We start from the raw sequence: 20,355 nt of genomic DNA, 5'->3' as shown, positions 1-20,355 counted from the left end.
AGTCCTCTTTATGCTTCTCCTGATCCCATTCTCCCATTCTTCCAGGTGGCCACTCCCCTCAGGTTGGTATATTCTTCCTGCCTATGCTTTAATATCTAAATTACATATGGATATATTTATAATCTCTGTCTTTGAATTTGTGAATTTAAAAAATTAACGTAAGTGATGTCATGCTATAAATATTCTGCAACTTGCTTTTTAAAATTCAAACATTATGCTTTAGAAATTAATCCATGCTGATAATATAGATCAGGTATATCCCTTTTAATGGCTGTATAGTATTCCAGCTTATGAACACATCACAATTTGCCTCTGCATTTCTCTCTCTCTTTTTTTTTTTTTGCTATTGATAGATAAGTAGATCTTGAATTTATTTTGCAAACAAGACCTGTTCTATCTATCTTTTAATTTAGGAGGCTAAAAGCAGAGTCAGCTTGACTTCAAGGACTGGTTTCTTAGTCTCCAGGTCTCTGTGTTTCTCTATGGAGGGCTATTTAAGTTAGTACTTATTTTTGATGATGGATGATGCTGCAGTAAATATTTTTATTCTTTTCTCCATGAGCACATACATGGGATATTTATATATTTTCAATCTTTACCAGATACTGACAAATCACTGTTCAAAGAGGCTAGCTTGTGATGTGGTAGGAAAGCTCTAGAATTGAGAACCAGGAGACTTGGCTATAGTCCACTTCTGGTACCAACTCCCAATGTGACCTCAAGCTTTCCCTTCCTTCCCCAACTTTAAGATGAAGGTCTAGACCAGAAAATCTCTACATTTCCTTCCTCCTGAGCTAGTGAAAGAAATGTTTTGTAGAAAGGTCTTCCCTCCTGGGAGTAAAAAATCTTGCTAAGGTGTGGTTGCTGTAAACCCTAGAGACGGGTTTATTGCATAAGGTAGTTGAACTTTTTGAGTTCCTTCCAAGTGCTGGGCATGGTTGTCTTACACTTACCTGACTCAGGAGATTAACCTGTCTTCCCAGTAGGGGAGGAGACCACCCCTCATATTGTCTTATGCCCAATTTCTGCCTCCAAAGAAAGAAGTAAAAACTAAAAGGCAGAAATGAAATCCACAGGCAGACAGCCCGGCACCACACCCTGGGCCTGGTAGTTAAAGATCGACCCCTGACCGAATCAGTTATGTTATAGATTACAGACATTGTATAGAAAAGCACTGTGAAAATCCCTGTCCTGTTCTGTTCCATTCTAATTACCAGTGCATGCAGCCCCCAGTCATGTACCCCCTGCTTGCTCAATTGATCACGACCCTCTCACATGGACCCCCTTAGAGTTGTGAGCCCTTAAAAGGGACAGGAATTGCTCACTTGGGGAGCTCAGTCTTTGAGACGTGTGTCTTGCCGAAGCTCCCGGCCGAATAAAGCCCTTCCTTCTTTAACTCGGTGTCTGAGGGGTTTTGTCTGTGGCTCGTCCTACTACACCAGGACCACAGAGCTAAGAAGTATCAGAACTTGGACTTGAACCCTGGTCTGAGGGATTCCAAAGCCCGAGTTCTATTATCCTACAAGTTGTTTCTGCTTTGCCACAGGGCAAGTTATTTTCCAACACCCCTATCTGGACTGTTGCAATGGCATTATCCTTGGGAGTCTCAGTGGGCAGACACTGTAGATACCAAGGGGACCCTGCTCTGTGCAGAGACTGAAGCCAAGGCCCTGCCCCAGAAATTCACAGATGAGCCTTTAGACATGAGGAGAGGCTAAGAGAGAGCCCTCTTTTGGAGGGAAGATAAGGAACAAATGAGGCTGACCCAGAAGCTGAGGACATCATAAAGAATGAACTGTGAAGGCATTTATTCTCCAACTACAGCTAATGAACCAGTGAGGAAATGGCATCAATAAGAAGCAAATTAAACATCAGCTCTAGTTAATTCGTAAGCACAGCTGCCTGCCTTCCTGTGTTCAATTTCAGACTCACATTATGAATTGCCTCCCTGGAGAAACTAACTCCCTCCCCCTGCAAAAAGGCCTTGAGCCAATAAACCAACTTTTAATGGAGTGGCATCTTTCAATCGAAGGATGGCAACTTATCTCTGGGTCCTGGCTCTGTGGTGACACAAACTCTCTGATCTGCCCAATCTCACTCAAGGTTAATAATTAAAGTATAATTGAAATGAAATTAATTGCAATAAATGTGTAATTAGCACAGCCATTGATTAAGGGCATTTGAAACATGGTCTGTGCATAAGACATTGATTGCCATGCTTTCTTTGATAAATGTAATTGCAATGATATCTTTTGTTACTCTAGAAGGTCTTTTCTTGTGTAATGAATTTCTACAGGAAGGACTGGCCTCGAAGCCATCAGCCTTCCTGAAAATCAGAGATATAAAGAGACTATTCCAGGCCCCAGTCCTGTTAAACATGAACTTTTTTGCCCAGATTTCCAGTAGGATTTGTTTCAAGGTGGCTCCCTAGCCTATATGGCACCTTAGTGCAAGTGGAAAGAAGACATCCTTTCTGTTGGGAAGACCCAGCCCAGGCCAGGATACATAGCTTGGCAAGTAGAACACAGGCTAGATTTGAACCCTCACTGTTCAATTTAACTGGGCACTTTTGTGCAGTGAACAACTTTTACAACTATACATAGCAGACTTGGTATCCTTTTCCATGTAGGAGGAGTCAGGAAGGCAAAGCCAGACCTTACTGGTTTGAACTTGCCCCAAGAGCAAAGCCTACAGATCTTGATTCCCCTCCTGGCTTTCCCTAGCTACTTGACTGATTGGATGTTATGCTGAAATTGACATTTGGAATTCTGGGACTTCAGCAGTAGCCACATGGGAAAGAGAGTGAGACTGGGCTAGGTGTGGCCTGGTGGAGTGTGGTGTAATTTGGCATAGGATTGAGCAGTGGGTAGTCCATCATCTTAACCACGCTATCAGAGGGGGCACAGTGACCTCAGGTCAATTAGGCTGGTATTCACATGCAGGGGTCAGACGTGGCAGGTGGGCAGGACTTGCCAGAGGAGTTGGTGGGCAGCAGTGCTGGAGGTCCCTCGCTATACTGAGTCTGGCAGTATGGGTAGTGGGGACCAGCTCTGAGTCAGTGGGGGAAGTGTAGTATGCTAGGGAAGCATGAACCAGCTCAGCCCCTGCCTGGGGCAGGGCTGAGTTCCAGGCTGAGTGACAAAGGAATAGAGGGTGATGTTTGATGCTCAATGATAGCTGTTCCTCAGCTTTCTGGGTTTGAGAAGAAAGGGTCCTGAGTGATCCTGGGGTCTTCCCTAGAGGAGTTAGTGTGTGTGTGTTCTTCATACTGAGGAGTTGGCTCAGTCATGTAGCCATTTATTTTTTCATTCACTACTCAGTAAATATTTATAGGTACCTTCTACGTGCAGGTGCTATGCTAGCTGTTAGGAATGAGCCCAGTTCATGCTCTTAATAGAGGTCAGGGTTGAATGGGAAACACAGGCTTTAAATAATCACATGGACTTAGAGACCCCCCCTCTAAGTTACAAGGGGGGACGAGTGCTCTGAAGGTGTGCTGGGCACCTTCTGTTTGCCCCTCTAGATCTATGCTGTACTCTCCCCTTCCCTTCTCTGTGTCCTGGAGGTGATTACCACGGATTGTGTCAAACAGCCATTCTGTCCTCTGCCTTCAGGTTGTACTGGGCCAATGGGGGCCAGGCAGAAAAGAAATACAATTTATTCTTCCAGATCACTGGAGGTTTACTGAAGGCCTTGGTTCATCTTGCAAAATTTAGTCTAGATATTGATCATCTCCCCCAGGAAAGTCTTTTTCTTCCTGGCCTTAGCTGCTTATGGCCAGCAGCCAAGTAGAGCCCCAACAGAGGAGAGAGCAGAACCATGCTGGGCCTCCTGAGGTCCACACAAGGAGCCATTTCTTCATCCTCATCAGCAGATTTAGAATAAAGTTTGTGCCTCACACATGCTATTGTTTCCATGGTTACTGTAAAGGCATTCTAAATGTAGATGATTCTATAATAAGCTGGAATGACTCTTTTGGGGAAAAAGAGTTTTGACCCTCTTCTTACAAGGAATGACTCAATGACCCAACGGGTGTGGTGACTGCACATGTTACTATGGAATGATGCATTTGGGCTGTGGGCAGTAGTCAGATGGCTTCAGAGTGCCCCTTGCCACCATCTAAGGCAAAGCCCTTATCTTGCAAATGCAAAAACTGAGGCCCAAAGGGGAAGTGAATTTCCCTGAGTTCCATAGAGAGCTGAAGCCTGAAACAGGACTAGCTGCAGGTCACTAGGACAGGGTGCCCCTGGGGAAGGAGCCCTGAACTTAACATGAGAATGACATAATATGCACCTTGCCTTTTGGAGCCTTAGTTTTTTTAACCTGTGATATTATTTGTATTATTTGGTGTAACTCATGCTGGTTGCTGTAACAAACAACTCCAACATCTCAGTGGCTTTTCAAGAGTAAAAGTTTTGTTTCTTGCTCAAGCATAGTGCAATTGGGCATTTGATGGATGACCTACCATGCTGGGACTCAGGCTCCTTGCAATTTCTTTTTGAGACTTGAGTCTTGCTCTGTCGCCAGGCTGGAGCACAGTGGCGCAATCTCGGCTCACTGCAACCTCCGCATCCCGGGTTCAAGTGATTCTCCGGCCTCAGCCTCCCGAGTAGCTGGGACTACAGGCATATGCCACCACACCCAGCGACTTTTTGTATTTTTAGTAGAGATGGGGTTTCACCATGTTGGCCAGGATAGTCTCAATATCTTGGCCTCATGATCCACCCGCCTCGGCCTCCCAAAGTGGCAACTGTACCATCTCTAAAGATCTTGAAGTCATTCAGCAGATCTTCTTGCATTTGAAGAGCAGGTGATGACCAGCCTCCTTCTTCTAGGAGGCTACCTCTGATGACAAGGCTGGTGGATCCATAGGAGGGAACATGGAAAAAGTTGTCCTCCAGCCAGGAATATCTGCTTGGATTGCTGCATTTTGGGATCTATTTATTATCTAGCCCACTCTGACTAGGCTGAAGGTCTCTGAAACAGTGCAAGAAGTTGGTTTTTCTCTTAAAGACCTATTCAAGCCTTCCACTTTCACATGGCTCTGTCACCAGCTGCCACGTTGCAGCTCACATTTTAGGGAGGACACAAGTTACAGGGGAAAGATTAGAAATTTTGAAATCATGCAGACCTGCATTTTATCTTTGTCTCCACTCCTTGTTAGCCATGGGATCTTGGGCAAGTTATTCGCCTTCTCAGAGTATCCCTTTCTTTATTAAAAATGGAGATAATTAGTAAAGTTGTGAAGATTAAATGGGCTAATGTAGAGCAATGTTTGTTCATAGCAGATGTTCAATAAATACACTCTTTATTACCTTCTTAGTCTGATCCAGAAATACTTTTAGGACCTGGAACCTGCTGGCCCTTCAAAACAGTGACGACTTATTCCTCCATACCAAGCCTCATTTCCTGCATCTTCATCTCTTTTTATCCTTGTCCCGATAGCTGTGTGTGGAGTGTATTCCATAGGAGAAGCTCCACCTTCTTAGACTTTTCCTACCACTCCAAGCTCTGCACCCATCCTACAATGCTACCAACTCTAACAGGCCTGAGTGGGAAAGGCTGATAAACATCGCTTTGGACCCACAAGGCTGAACCATGCAGTGTTTTGGAGGCCGTTATGTGACTGGATTTTATTCTAAATGCAACACAAAAAACCAATGAAGAATGATACAAGATGAAAGAAGAATGACACAGTTTACATTTTAAAAGAGATGCCTTTCCCCCTCTTGCTGTGCAGAGAATGAATTGTAGAGGTATGAGAATAGAAGCAGGAAGATCTCTTGGGGTGGCAGTAGCTGGGATGGAGAGAGGTAGACAGATTTAAGAACTGTTTAAGAGAAGAAGTCAATGAGACTCGATATCTGAGAAGCTCTCTCAGAACATGAGGATCTGAAAGTAATGAGAGGGAAGATGAAGGAGATGAAGGGGAACGTACACAGACTCAAAACCTAGAACATTGTTCCAGCAGCAATACTAGCAGTGGTGGCAGCTGCAGCAGAAGCAGCATCTAACGGTGCAGTTGCAGAAAGCTTAACTGAGCTAAAGAAAGACTTGAACCTACAGATGGAAAGCCTTCCCATGAATTTAACATAAAGAAACCATCCCCTCCTCACCACCTGGGAAAATTTTGCATTTCAAGGCTGAAGAAATAATCCCACAAGTATATATGAAAGTAAACATTTAAAAAATAAAGGAAGAAAGATCCAACTGCGTTAACAGCAAATTTCTCTGCAACATTGAATACAGAAGAAAATAGGACATCAAAGCTTTGAAGAAAAAGTTATTCAAAAATTCTATGGCCAAGCAGCAGGTCATTGGTATTGGAAGACAATTTGAAAACATTCTCGGCCGGATGCGGTGGCTCATGCCTGTAATCCCAGCACTTTGGGAGGCCAAGGTGGGCAGATCACGAGGCCAGGAGACCAAGACCATCCTGGCCAACATGGTGAAACCATGTCTCTACTAAAAATACAAAAATTAGCTGGGCATGGTGGTGTGTGCCTGTAATCTCAGCTACTCGGGAGGCTGAGGCAGGAGAATTGCTTGAACCTGGCAGGAGGTGGTTGCAGTGAGCCGAGATCACGCCACTGAACTCCAGCCTGATGACAGATCTAGACTCCGTCTCAAACAACAACAACAACAACAACAACAACAACAAAAACTCTCAGATATGCCAAGACAGGGACAATACCACTTGTATTTTTTTTTCCTGAAAAATGCACAGGAAAATGCATTTCAATATATCAGGATTTGAAACAAACACCTTAAGAATGGGAAATTCAGTATTTCAATGGTGAGCAGTAAGAGTTGAAATAGTTTGAACTGGAATAAATCTAAATATATTGTTAAATGGAAAGCAACTGTCATAAATAATTCTAGAAAATAAAAATAATAATAGCTAGTGTTTGGTGAGCACTTTCTATATGGTGGGTGCTAAAAGCTTTACCCATATTAACTCATGTATTTCTCATAGCTTCATGAGGTGGGTAGTTTTAGAACCCCTATTTTAAAAACAAGTAAGCTGAATGGAGAGAGGTTAAGTAATATCCCTAAGGCTACACACACATGAACCTAGGAAACATGACTAATTATATTTCTTCCCATACATACAGGAGACAGGGCATAATAAAAATGAATGCAAACATGGGGCAAATCTTGCAAGCCTATGCAAATAAAAATTTGTATACAAGGATGTTCAGGTGGAAGTTCAAGCAAGCTAACCTCCTACAATAAACATAATACTCTTGAAAAAAAAAGTATTTTTTAAGTTTGCATTGTTTGACCCAGCAGTTCTAGTTCTATAAATATATCCTAAGAAATAATCAGTAATACACCCAAGGTTTATGTATGAGGATATTCATTGCAGTGGTATTTATTATGAAAAGTTTAAAAGCAATAGAAATGACCAACAATTTATACTTAGTTGAATTCAGTACATTTCGATATTGAACATCTATATGATGAAAAATACGAAGTCATTCAAACTATATTGTAGAGGTAGACCTGGAGACATGTATTAGAATATAGAGTCAGCTACTGTTAAGAAGACCCAATTTATAATGAAGCAAAGAAAATGGCAGTTTCTTCCTCATTCACAGTTTGGAGATGGTCAGTCCACGGCTTGCAGTAGCTCTGCTCCATGAGGTCACTCAGGGCCCCAGTCTCTTTATATTTTGTTCCTCTGCCTTCTATCTTGTTAACAGTCTATTTTGTCATATCAGCCCTCTGTCTCATTATCAGTCTATTCTGTTATCAGTCTATCTATGTTGTTATCAGTCTTCTTTTATTATCTTATGGAACATGATCCAAGACAGTCCACACTTTGTCTTCACTCCCTTTAGCTGAAAGTAGCAAGAGTGGGCAATGGAGGGCATATCCCTTCATTGCCTTCAGTGCAGTACTCCCATCCCTTCCACTGGCTAGAACTTGGTCGCATGGCTACCTCTAGATGGAAAAGGAAGCTGGGAAGTAGGGTTTTTTAAAAGAATTGTGGACAATCATAAAACCTTTTGATGGATTCTGTTACTAAACCGCAAATGAGCACAAATAGCAGTCTTTGATTCAGCACAGAAACACTTTTACAACATACTTAGTAGAAAAAACAGGACCAGTTTTACATGTCTGTGTGCACTCATAAATAGAATTCCTTTTCTTTATAAACAGCGGTTATCTTTGAGAGTTGGGATTGTGGATGATTCCAATTTCTTCTTGCTTTTATGGTGAAAAAAATTCCCTGTTTTTTACAAATTAACATTTTTCCCCCAGTAATAAGAAAATCCTCACCATTTGTACATTAAAAAGAAGTAATTTAGGAGAGAAAGCAGTGCCTCTTGTGTGCTTGCAGCCGTCTCTCTTTCTTCTTGGATGTTCCTCTGCTAGGCCTCTTTTGTTGGTGGATCTTTTGGTTCTCATGCAAAATAATAACATTGTCCAGTCTGTGGCTCAGATGTGAAAGCCCAGTGGGGGCTGTGAGTTTATTTTAGTTTGATGCAAGGCAGTTTTCCACTATGAAGAAAAGCCTCAGACGTGGCTGCCAGTTCAAGGGGATAATTAAGAGTAGGTCTCCGGTTCTCTCAGGAAGGAGAGGCTTTTGCTCCAAGTTGGGGAAAGAAGGGCTATTCAACAAAGAATGGGCGCTGGAGGACAGTGCAGGAGCCAGGAAATAGGAAGTACTCAAAGAGGCCATGATTGTGATACGGCTCCGATGAGTGAAGAACACCAGGGTTCTTGGTCCTCACGCCGGTTTAGATAAAATGACACGGACACCCGTGGAGAGGTTTTAAGTAGCAGGGAATTTAATGCGCAAGAAAGAGAAGAGATGGCAGAAGGAAGAGGCTTCCCTGTACACAGGCGGGGGGTGGTGGTGGGGGGTCCAAAGACAAAAAAGGAGGTACCCGCCTGCCACAGATACCAGCCAGGTATATATGCAGAATCTGGAGGAGGTGGTGTCTGATTTGCATAAGGCTCAGGGGATTGGTTTGACTAGGCATGTCATTCACATAGCCAGAGAAAAAGCTGGCCCTCCCACCCTAGCCTCTTAAGATGCAAATGCGGGGCACCATGATGTTCTACACATGTGGGGATATGTGGGGGCAGCCATGTTGCCAGGAATACGTGGGGCAAGGGCAAGAAGGTGGCTGGAGTCGCCATGTTGGGTGGACCCGGTTTCTAATGGTCTATATTTGCATATCAAAGGTTGCTGGCCTGGCTCTAAGAGCTGGGGCTTTGCAAGAAACTTTTCCAGAGATGCTTTAAAAAATGAAAACTTCCCAAGGACTCCTTTTCCTCTCTATCTGCCTAAAATAATTTCCTAATAACTCCTACAACAATTCTAGGTCCTTCTGCTTCTTAGAGCCTGAGACAGTGAGGGTTTGGGCAAGCCCTGCTTCTCCCTGGGGCCTGGTTTCTTACCTGATATTCCCCAGAGTGGGGCAGTTTGACTCCTTCTCAAAGCTTTGATGGACTGGTTGTTAGCGAGGCCTTTGGTCTCAAGAGGGAGGTAGAACAGAGGAGTGGCAGCAGCACGACCAGGTGAGGGCTTCCCACGTGCTGGGCAAGGGCTTCCCACGTGTGAGGTGAGTGTTTCCCACGTGCGAGGTGAGTGTGTCCGGTGAGGGCTTCCCGCTTGTCAGGTGAGGGCTTCCCGCTTGTCAGGTGAGGGCTTCCCGCATGCCACATGAGTACATCCTGTGTGCAAGGCATCGTTCGGTTCGATGATGGCCCAGGGTCTAGAACTGCATTTTCCTAACTGTGTGATTGTAGACAGTACTTACTGGCTCTGTGCTTGAGTTTTCTGTGAAGTGGGACAGCACAACTTCTACCTCACAGGATGGGAGGGAGGATAATTGAGCTAAGGCCTGTGAAGTGAACAGCATGGTGCCTGGTGCAGACTAAGGCACTGTATTAATTTGCTGGGGCTGCATAACAAAGTACCACAAACTGGTGGCTTAAACAACAGAAACTTGTTTTCTCAGTACCAGATGCTAGAAGTCTGAGATCAAGATATCGGCAGAGTTGGTTTCTTCTGAGAGCCATCTTGGGAAGATCTGCCTAAGCCTCTCTTCTCGGCTTGTAGATGGCCATCTTTTCCCAGCGTTTACACCATTTTCTTCTTTTTTTTTTTTTTTTTTTGAGACGGAGTCTGGCTGTGTCACCCAGGCTGGAGTGCAGTGGTACAATCTCGGCTCACTGCAACTTCTGCCTCCCAGGTTCAAGTGATTCTCCTGCCTCAGCCTCCTGAGTAGCTGGGATTACAGGCACGTGCCGCCACACCCGGCTAATTTTTGTGTTTTTAGTAGAGATGGGGTTTCACCATGTTGGCAAGGCTGGTCTGGAACTCCTGACCCCAGGTGATCTGCCCACCTCAGCCTCCCAAAGTGCTGGGATTATAGGTGTGGGCCATCTCGCCTGGCCCATTTTCCTTTTATGTGTCTCTGTATCTAAATTTCCCTTTTTTAAAAATGGCACCATTTTTAAAATGGTGTTAGGGCCCACCATAATGGCCTCATTTTAACTTGATTACCCCTGCAAAGACCCTGTCTCCAAATATAGTCACATTCTGAGGGGGTACATCTTCAACATCAGCTCCAGGTTATGCTGCTGCTGCTGGTCCACGAAATAGCAAACCTCTGAGTAGGAAATTTTGCGGGGGGGTACACAATTCAACCCATAAAAAGCACCTATATTATCTACAGCAGAATGCTAGAAATATTGGTCGCTATTATTCCCAGGGATTCTCATGAGCTTTGACATCCATGCTGCCCCGGCCAGCTCAAGTTGCCATGGAGCTGAGTTCCTGGAAAGGGAACAGCACCATCTTTCTTGCCCAGGCCACACTGGTAACATTGCTGTCTGTCTCCCAGGGCTCCATCCCAGACAGCTCAATGTGTCAATAGTCTCTGGAGTGCTGGTCAGCTTCCATTCCAAGGGCTACCCCGTTCATCTCCGCCTTCCTGCTGAGAGCTGGAAAAATGCATTTATTGTATCCATTTATTTAGCAGTGACTTCTGTTATGCTTACTATGCACTAGGCATTATTCTAAATGCTTTACAAATACTAACTCATTTAATCCTCCTAACAACCCTACGAGGCAGGGTTGTTACCTCCCAGATGAAGAAACTGAGGCATAGAGAAGTTAAATAACTTGTCTGAGGTTTTATGAGCAGCTAGTGGTAGAGCTGGGATTTGAACCAAGACAGTTTTGTTCTGAACAATTACACTAAAAAGGGGAAGTAAAGAGGAAGGAACACAACTCTGGTGCCAGAGAAATGTTAGTTTGCATTCCAGCCAATGAGCAGAACTAGAAATTTCTCTCACAGCCTGTTTCACTTGAAGCTTTCAAAGAACAGGCTTATTCCCCAGTTCTCTTGGTTGTGTTTCATTATGTGGTTCGAGTCCTCAGCTGATGGCTGGAGTGGACATGTGACTTCAGGGTGCCTCCGTCTGTTGACTGGGACCTGTGACTGGTGTGGCTAATTGGATTTCTCGCTCAGGAATTTGGCTAAGAGACTTAAACAATGAGGATGCGGAGTTGAAACCTTTTGGTCAAGAGGCCTTGGTGGGCTGGACTGGTTGTTTTAAGACGTGTGCAAACGAGTTAGAAGGCAGAAGAGGACAGTGTGGGGGCAGGAGAACTGCCTTCACAGGTGAGGAGAATGGAGCCAGGCACAAGGAGATACAGGGATGCCTCATGCTAGAGTAGAGGTTGTCCCTGGAAGAGAGAAACACACGCACACATGCACATGCACACAGATGTACACACGTGTACACACACGCACACGCACACATGAGCACACATGTACACACGCACATACATGCACACCTGCATATGCACACACACGCACAATGCACATACATGCACATACATGCACACACAAGCATACACATACACACATGTACACACATGTACATACACACACGCACACATGCACATGCATGCACACATGTGCACTGCCAGTGCTCCTCCTTTTCACTGGGCAGGTGCGCCATCCCTCAGGCTGCTGAGAGTGTAGACCACTAATGCCTTATAGTTGTCCCTTGTCCATAGAAATCCTTGGCCTAATGGCATTCAGGCCAGGTTGGTGGGTTCCCCTCCCCCAGCAAGCTGCTGCCAGTGACTGGCTGACATGGGGCACTAAAGACCAGCCTCCTTATCTCAAGAGGGGACCAACTCTGTGGTTCCATTTGTACTTGAGCTCCCTGTGGCATCAGGGTGAAGTTGTTCTCCACCCCGGATGACATCCTTGCTTGGCTTCTTTCCCTTTCCTTGTCCTGTTTCCCTCTCTCCCTTCCTCCTGAGAGCCTCCATGAGTAAATTACTTGCAGAAGAATCCCCATCTCAGGGCAAGAAACAGACAGGTGCTGTCCACTTTCAGGCTCCTAGGATTTGGTCTTCTTGTGTTTCCTATCCTAGGATTCTGGGCAATCTATTGTAAACAACACCACCTTTTCGCTTGAGTTAGCATGAGGTCTCTGTTTCTCGCAGCTAAACAAGACCTAATTGCACCAACTTGGTAAAGTTACTCAACCATTCTCAGCCTCTCTCCATCTGGAAAATGGTGCCTATTATTCTCCTGACTTCAGCACTTGCTTTCATGACTTAATAAGAGAATGCACGGGACAGCTTCCAGCATTGTGATTGGCTTGGAGTAGGCACTCTATTAATGAGTTCTAGTTTCTTTCACAATATTCTCTTCCTGTTTGTCTTCCTCCCTTGCTCAAGTCTATTCAGGCTGGGGAAGCATAAAGAGAAAACATGCCAGCATGCTGTATGATTTTCAAAGCACCATGGAAATGCGGGTGTTCAAAGATGTATGAGTTTGGAGTCCCAAAGACCTAAGTTCAGCTCTCTAGCCTGTTGCTTCTCAAATTATAATGAACATGCAAATCACCTGGGGAGCTTGTTAACATGTAGACTCTGATGCAGAAGGTCTGGGTGGAGCCCGAGATGCTGCCTTTGTAACGTGGCTCCAGGTGATGCTGATGCTTCTGGTCTATGAAATAGCAAATCTTTGAGTAGCAAGACTCCAGGCTCTCTCTTTTGATCGCAGAGTCACTTTTTTCCTCCCCAAACAACCTACCTGAATGGCAGACACTTCCCTTTCCATTCCACTTTGTGCATCCTATGAGATGTGGTTCCTGCCAATAAGAAGCTCTCAGTGTTTGAGATGGCTGGGAGGGCCACTGTAGAGCTAACTGTAGGGGATGTGGGAGTCTGGGGAGGGACACTTGCTACCAGCTCCCCTACCGGCTCTCTGGCTGCCCTCAAGCACTGCCAGTTAATTCCCTGAGAGCTGCAAAAATTGGTCAGAAAAGTGTCACTTTTCACCAGTCCAGGGGCCCTAGACTGGAATTTTTAGGGGTTCAGTTGCAGCTTTTGTGCCTAAAAGTACCTCCATCTTCACTATGCAGAGGACGTCAGGGAGATCTCCTTGGAGGAGATGGGCTGTTGGCTATTGGTCTGTCACTCTGCATGGGTATCTCCTGATTCCTACCCATCTGCTCCTTTGAGCAAGGACCACATACCTAGACTCCCAGAGCTGCTACTCACCTGCCATCTTATCTCCTGTTACCTGGGCTCTGGCCCACGTACACTACCTTCTGGATAAGACCATTGACACCTGAGTTCATTGTGTCCCTTTGGCCATGGCCTTGGGCCTCCCAGCTCTCTACAGATTAGAGATCCTATCCTGCCTCTTATAGATCCAGGGCTTGTTTTGATGTTGTGACTATCGTAAGAAAGGTTCAGCCAGTTCCAGATATGAGAAAAATATTGTGTTATTTTCATAACATTTGAAGAATTTCCTCCTTTCATTATAATCCTGGCCAAGTCCCTACAAACGTTCCCCTTTCCAAACTGAGATTGGTTTTCCTTGTTCATTGCTGCCAGCAGCTGGAATAGGGTTCCTCCATCTGCTGTTTTATCCTCGCCATTCTCCTTTCTTTGCCCATCTTCTCCCCTTCGGGCTTGGAGAGTGGCGATATTGTCTCAGAAAGATCACTGTGGGCCTGAGAAGTCGGGGAGATCTCCTGGTCTGCTGGTGCATCTGAGAGTTTTCACTTACAGCTTAGAAGTAAGTGGGCAGAGAACAAGGCCCTTGATTGACTAATCCTTTCTTTAACATGCACTGAGGATCCAGGTGTTCCAGGCATGGCTCTAGGAACCGGGGATACAGCAGCAAGCAGGCATGATTCCTGCCCTGACAGTCTAGCTGGGTGGGTTACACTTTCTCTATCAGTGGAAGCCCTGCACACACACACACACACACACACACCCTGGCCTTCAACCTCGTTTGTGGTCGGTCTAACGGATTTCACTGTTTGCTCAGCAGGGAGTGGAGGAGGGACACATCGCAGGCCTGACTGGAGTTTTTAGGGGTTCGATTGCATCTTTGGTGCCTTAAAGTAACCCCCTCCTTACTTACTATGGAAGCTGTTTGGGGGTGGTGACCTGGAGTAGGAGTTAGCCAGGCGATGGGGGATAGAGTGTGGAAGAGCGTTCCTGGAGGAGGAACTTTGCTGCCCTCACTGTGGCTAGGGTACTGCCTGTAAAGGGGATGGGGTCGTGGGCAGGGAAGTGGGCGGCAGAGGCAGAGCATGCAGAGCTGTGGAAAGAGAAGATTTTGGACTTTGTCTTAAGGTCAACAGGAAGCCCATGAAGGATTTTTAGCACAACTGACACCATCTGATCAGTGTTTTTGAAATCTTTCCCTGGCTTCTGTGTGCAGAAGAGGCTGTTTGCAAAAGGCAAGAAAGGACGTGGAGGACCAGTTAGGAGACTGTGTGGACACCCAGGTGACAGTGAAGGCAGAGAAGAGGCCACAGAACCACAGACAGATTTTAGAATTAGTAGGATTTAGTAGTTGACTAGACGTTGGGGGAAAGAGAGGGGTCATGTAAAAGATTCTGATCTGAACAACCAGCATGAAGATGATACTTTTTTTTTTTTTTTTGAGAGATGGAGTCTCACTTTGTTGCCCAGGTTGGAGTGCAGTGGTGCAGTCTCAGCTCACTGCAATCTCCACCCTCTGGGTTCAAGCAGTTCTCCTGCTTCAGCCTCCCAAATAGCTGGGATTACAGGAACGCACCACCACGCCTGGCTAATTTTTTAATATTTTTAGTAGAGACGGGGTTTCACCATGTTGGCCAGGCTTGTCTCGAACTCCTGACTTCAGGTGATCTGCCTGGCTCGGCCTCCCAAAGTGCTGGGATTACAGGCTCACGCCTGGCCAGATGATACTCTTTACATACAGAGAAAATGCCAAAGAAGGAGAAAGGAATTTTGGGGGTAGGAATTGATGGAGAAGTTCTTGAATTTGTTTTGGAGTGCCTGTAAGGCACACAGATGGACAGTTGGATGTATGAGTCTAAAATTCAGGAAGGAGATTGCTCTAGACAAGTGCCGTTTGACAGAACTTTATGTAATGATGGAAATGTTCTATATCTGCTGTCCAGTGTGACTATTGAGTACTTGAAATGAGGACAGTGTGATTATGAAACTGAACTTTAAATTTCATTTAATTTTAATTGATTTAAATTTAAATGTAAATAGCCACATAATGACTAGAGGTTCTGTATGGGACAGGGCAGCGCCACAGGGGCAGGATCCTGGAGACCGTATTAGATAGCATAGCTGTCTTTCCCTGTGACTCTCCTTAAAAAGAATTTTCCTGACTATTCTTTCCTGTTTTATTTTTTCTCTGACTTTTTTATTGTGGTAAAATATACATGACATAAAATTTATCATGTTAACTATTTTTAAGAGTACAATTCAGTGGCATTAAGTACATTTACAATGTTGTTTAACCATCACCATTATTTCCAGAATCTTTTCATCATCTTAAATGGAAACTCTGTACCCATTAAACAATAGCTCCCCCTCCCACCAGCCCCTGGCAACCACCATTCTACTTCCTGTCTCCAAATTTGCCTATTCTAGCTGCCTCATATGAAAGGAATCATACAATGTTTGTCCTTTTGCATCTGACTTATTTCACTTAGCATAATGTTTTAAAGATTCATCCATGCACATATCAGAATTTCATTTTTTTATGGCTAAATAATATTTGATTTTAAGTATGTAATGCATTATTCTTTTTAAGACGGAATTTAGTTAAGTTATACTGTAGGTTCATTGGCATGTGATGGAGACTCAAAATATATGTCTCATGTAATACAGGGTCTCAACCCTGGACTCCCAGGGTACCCATAGCCTGTTAGGAACTGGGCTGCACAGCAGGAGGTGAGCAGTAGGTGCGCATGTGAGGCTTCCTCTGTATTTACAGCCACTCTCCATTGCTCACATTACCACCTGAGCTCCACCTCCTGTCAGATCAGTGGCAGCATTAGGTTCTCATAGGAGCGTGAGCCCTATTGTGAACTGCGCATGTGAGAGATCTAGGTTGTATGCTCCTTATGAGAATCTAATGCCTGATGATCTGTCACTGTCTCCCGTCACCCCCAGATGGGACTGTCTAGTTGCAGGAAAACAAGCTCCAGGCTCCCACTGATTCTACATTATGGTGACTTATGTAATTATATCATTATATATTACAGTGTAATAATAATAGAAATTGCCTGGACATGGTGGCTTATGCCTGTAATCCCAGCATTTAGGGAGGCTGAGGTTGATGGATCTCTTGAGGCCAGGAGTTCCAGACCACCCTGGCCGACATGGTGAAACCCACCACATCTCTACTAAAAATAAAAAAATTCTCCAGGCGTGGTGGTGTGTGCCTATAATCCCAGCTACCTGGGTGGCTGAGGCATGAGAATCTTTGAACTTGGGAGACGGAGGTTGCAGTGAGCTAAGATTGTGCCACTGCACTGCAGCCTGGGTGACAGTGCGAGACTGTCTCAAAAAAAAAAAAAAAGAAAAGAAAAAAAGAAAGTGCACAATACATGTAATGTGCTTGAATCTCCCCAAAACAATACCCCCAACCCTGCATCCATGGAAACATTTTTTCCCATGAAACCAGTGCCTGGTGCCAAAAAGTTTGGGGACTGCTGCTATATAAGACAGTGATTTTGCTCTTACGTGAAAGTCAAAGTGGTAGGGCAATTCTTTCTATCTTGGTGCTCTGCCGTCTTCAGGATATTGTTTTCATCTGGGTGATCCAAGTGGCCTCACTACATATCAGTGGAAAAAGAGGAAGAGAAGGGCTTTCCCAGATGATGCACACATTTAGTTGGCTCATGTCCCGTTGGCCAGAACTTGGTCACATGACCATTCCCAGTTGCAAGGAGCCTGGGAAATGCAGCCCTTTTTCTGGGAAAGTTGGGATTCTACTACTTAAAAGGAGGAGATAATGAATATTGGAGGGAAACTAGTATCTCTGTCCTAGATGGTATGTATTTACACCCCAGTGTGAACAATGAAGAAACAGCATAACCTTTATTGAACACTTATTATGTACCTTCTGTCACCTCTCTTCCTTCATCTATAACACTTTATTTCTAATCGATCATATATATATTTTTTGAGACAGAGTCTTGCTCTGTTGCCCAGGCTGGAGTGCAGTGGTGTGATCTTGGCTCACTGCAGCCTCCACCTCCTGGGTTCAAGTGATTCTCCTGCCTCAGCCTCCTGAGTAGCTGGGACTATAGGCATGCGCCACCATGCCCAGCTAATTTTTGTATTTTTAGTAGAGATGAGTTTTCACCATGTTGGCCAGGATGGTCTCGATCTTCTGACCTCGTGATCTGCCCGCCTCAGCCTCCCAAAGTGCTGGGATTACAGGCGTGAGCCACCACACCCGGCCTATCAATCATATTTTTATTATTAATTCTCTTAGAACTTTTAATACAATTATTCTTCAATTAATTGATTTATTAGCTTTGAACAATATATTGTGACCCCTGCCATCCCCATTAAGAAAAACTAGGTATTCAGTGTGCTTATACCTGCCTTCTTTCCCTCTTTCCCTCCTGACTTTTATTATATTATCATTTTTATGCTGTTATGCCCTATATCATTTCTGTTTTGTTCTGTATCTCTCCATGGTTCTTTAGCCTTTGTTCTACACTTAAGCATTTTCAGGGCTCACCATAAGTTCTATTAACATAACTTTTTCATTCAACTCTTGGAAAATTTAAAATTCTCCTCTGGTAATTTCTTCAAGAAGTGCTAATGGGAATGGTATTCCCTTGCATGTTAAACAATACTAGCTATCTTTAAATTTAACTGACATTTTGCTAGGTTATAAATCTTTGATCAGCTTTTCTTTTCCTGAAGACTTTGTAGATATTGCCTACTGTGTTCTAGTTTTAAACATTGTTATGGAAAAGTCAGAGGCTAAACTAAATTTTTTGAACCTACAGATTACTTGGTATTTAAAAAAATTTCTTTTCTGTATGTCTGTTGAAACTTTTTTCCTAAAAATTTTTAGTCCAGTAACCTTATTAATTTATGTCTCAGTATAGATTCATCTGTTTTATTTTCTTCCTGGGACATAGTATGTTCTTCTAAGCTGTAGATTTAAGCTTTTTGTCATTCAGAAAAGTTTTCTTAAATAGTATCTTTGAAAAATTTTAAATTCTATTTTATCTTTTTCAGGGACACCAATTATGTGTTTGTTGAATCTCCTTTGTCTCTCTTCCATATCCATCATTTTATCTCTGATATCTTTAAATTCTTTATTTACTTTTCATTTTGCTCAATTTTCTCAAGGTTGGCAATTCACTGACTGTGTTTTCAGTATATCTCTTTCTTTTCTTTCTCCCAAAACAACTTTAATTTCTGCAATTGTTTTTTCATCTTCCAAAGCTCTGGAGTTAATTTTTCATCTCTGCCTGTAGTCTTATTACTTTTTCCATGAGCCCTTGTCTTTCTGCTTTAAGTTCTTGATTCATGGAGATACCTTTTTTCTCTATGTTCCCTGAGTCCACAGGAAACTATTTGGTTACTATTTTTATCTGCTTGGTGTTACACATTTTTTAGTATGCATTCTTCAACTTATTATTGTATATTCCTTTCCTTCTTGTTTCTCTCAGTGTTTTCATATATTGTTGCAATTTCCGTTGTGATAATTACTGAGAGCAGTTTAGATTAGAAGCTATTTGTGGAAAAACTGTATGGAGCAGGAGTCAGAGGTATGCCATGAGGCAGGCTAGAAAGATCTCTTTCTGGCCCACAGTGTGATCCCAAATGAGATAGGGTTGGATGTTGGAACATACGTGTGTGTGTGTGTGTGTGTGTATGTGTGTGTCTTAGCTTTTACTTCCCTTCAGAAATGATAGGATTGTTTATTACCTAGAATTTCTTTCTCCTGGTTCTTGTGAAATTGTCTGCTTATTTCCTTATTCAGACCTGCTTGTTCTGCCCTTTCCTGGTGTTGATCGGGCTTTAGGACACTCTGCAAAGACATTCTGCTCATTGCAATCTTACTAGTTCAAACAGGAGGTCACTGGTTTTCCCCCAAGGTGTGCATCCCATTTTGGAGAGTGCTGTGTTCTGCTAGATCTGCCTGAGATTGGCTGTGGCAGTGAAGTAGGAGACTGGCTGGACTTCTTTTCTGGTCATAACCGTGCTGACCAAAACAGGATCTGGTTTGGACAGGATAAAGTGAAGAAACTGGCAGAAACCAGCAGATGATGAGGAGGGCAATCCCTGGCCACCACTGTTGCTCATTAGTATGCGACAGGATCATCACAGTTTACAAATGCCATGGCAGCAACTTAGTAGTTACCACCCCTTTCCATGGCAGTGACTCAGAAGTTACTGCCCTTTCCTAGAAAGTTCTAAATAACCCACCCCTCAATTTGCATATAACTGAAAGTAGGAATAAGTGAGTATAAATACAGTTGTAAAGAGCCCATACATTGCCAACTCTGGGAGCACTGCCTAGAGTTAGCCCTCCTCTATAGGGAGCAGTACTGTTCAATAAAAGGTTGCTGTAAACATCACCAGCTCACCCTTGAATTCTTTACTGGGTAAAGCCAAGGATCTTCTCAAGCTAATCCCCAAGTTTGGGGCTCACCTGCCCTTCATCAGCAGGTGTCTTTTCTTCCCTGGTCCAATTGTTGACTGTGTTTGACCAACTTCCATATGCTGAGGATGGGGTTTGGGGGCTATTATTACATTACTGTTAGTACTATTTATAACTACAGCTCTCTTTTTACAAAACAAATAAGTTAATGTGCTTCCTAATTTAACAAGAATGAAATATCTGCTATTGTTCCCCCTTTTCCATGTTTCTAGTAAGTTTCAGAGAAGAAAAAGAAATAGATTTGCTTATTCATTTTAAAATCAGAAAAATGTGGTTTTCTAATCCATTTCCTTTTCACTTGGTTTATGAATCTCCTTAAATGACAAGGCAATTGTTGAACCCAAGCGGAAGACTGATTTCCTGATCT

At 43.8% G+C, this 20,355-nt stretch overlaps 1 non-coding gene across 1 annotated transcript; it reads right to left on the bottom strand.

The window, feature by feature from the left end:
- Nucleotides 1-341: 341 nt before the first annotated feature.
- Nucleotides 342-466, bottom strand: LOC112206578 (small Cajal body-specific RNA 15). Its single transcript, XR_002940995.1, has one exon. It is a non-coding gene; the product is annotated as a small Cajal body-specific RNA 15 (non-coding RNA).
- Between the last annotated feature and the right edge of the window lie 19,889 nt (nucleotides 467-20,355).

This window comes from Pan troglodytes, chromosome 21, assembly GCF_028858775.2.
Source record: "Pan troglodytes isolate AG18354 chromosome 21, NHGRI_mPanTro3-v2.0_pri, whole genome shotgun sequence".
Classification (NCBI taxonomy): Eukaryota; Metazoa; Chordata; class Mammalia; order Primates; family Hominidae; genus Pan; species Pan troglodytes.
This window is presented reverse-complemented; position numbering and strand designations above follow the sequence as displayed.